The following is a 1,231-nucleotide window of genomic DNA, read 5'->3' on the forward strand; positions in this document are numbered from 1 at the left end:
CCCCCCCCCCCCCCGAGGCATTTTCTCAACTCAGATGACTCTAGCTAGTGTTAGGATGATGTGAAAAATAGCCTGCGCCCCTTATGTGCATGAGGATGGGTTCATCTGCTGACACACTGGACACCAGCAGGTCCATGCCACTGAGATGTTTTAGAAAAGTCAAACAATGAGTCTAAATTCCTGACACTTTCTGCAAACTTCAGCAACTGTGTGTCTAGCCACACTGTCCCAACCCTCTCAGGGCTTTCAGCTGTAAGGGTGAGCTGTCTTCATCTAGCTGGAGTTCAGTGGCTATGTTATTGGGGGGGAGGGGGTGTCAGGGAACCTCGCTTACTGACATTTAGTTTATTATGTTGTAAGAGGAATAGAATACTCTCATAAACACAGATACACATTCACATACCTTCTTTGGGGTGTTTTCTCCAAAATATATAATATCTTTGCAAAAGCAGGTGGTTGTACAGCTGCAGGTCATAAAGGGCTTACTGTGGTAGAAGCTGGGAAGAAATGAAATGGCTTTTAAAAAGATATGTGTAGTTGTTTTCTTAAATCCTTTGCTGACGGATACTAGACCGGTGTGCTGTTCTGTAAAACTTAAGTAATGGAGGGGTTTTTTTGCCTCCATTTGCATACACTATTACTGAATTAAATTTCCCCAGAGCTTTCACCCACAAATTTTCCTTAAAAGCCATGACACCTGCGTCTGCTTTCATCTGACAGTCTATGACTCTGACCGTGAGCTAGCATGAGCTGTTTTTGTGAATGGTTTCTCCTCTACAAAAGCCCCATCCCATCTGAATGGGCAAATGAGCCTCTGCCTTGGAACAGCTGCACAGCAGTGAGAACACACAACAGAGTCACCATCAACTGTGAGGAAAGCTGCAGGCACTCAGGGAAGGGGCAAACGACACCCTCTGTAAGCCAAGGGTGGCATCCCTCTTCCCTGCCACCTTCGGGACAACAAAACTAAAGTCACATTATCTTTTGTCTTTGAAGCTGCAAGATTATTATTGGAAATAGACCATAAAAATTTTAAAGTAATATTCTTAAAGAAGCAGGGTCCCATGAAGGGTTAAATAAGCTTTTTGCTTGCCAGAGCCAAATGACCTGTTTGACCCCCCACGACCTCACATAGTGGAGGGCAGAGAACATACTCCATAGGTTTGTCCTCAACGTATACACACACACACACACACACACACCAAGGCACACGCACACCTGCACATATACA

General features: G+C 44.8%; 1 protein-coding gene across 7 annotated transcripts in view; it reads left to right on the forward strand.

The window, feature by feature from the left end:
• Alk (ALK receptor tyrosine kinase) overlaps positions 1-1,231 on the forward strand; it is a 722,886-nt gene that overhangs the window by 718,148 nt on the left and 3,507 nt on the right. The window lies entirely within an intron of this gene.

Source organism: Mastomys coucha, unplaced genomic scaffold (assembly GCF_008632895.1).
Source record: "Mastomys coucha isolate ucsf_1 unplaced genomic scaffold, UCSF_Mcou_1 pScaffold6, whole genome shotgun sequence".
Lineage (NCBI taxonomy): Eukaryota > Metazoa > Chordata > Mammalia > Rodentia > Muridae > Mastomys > Mastomys coucha.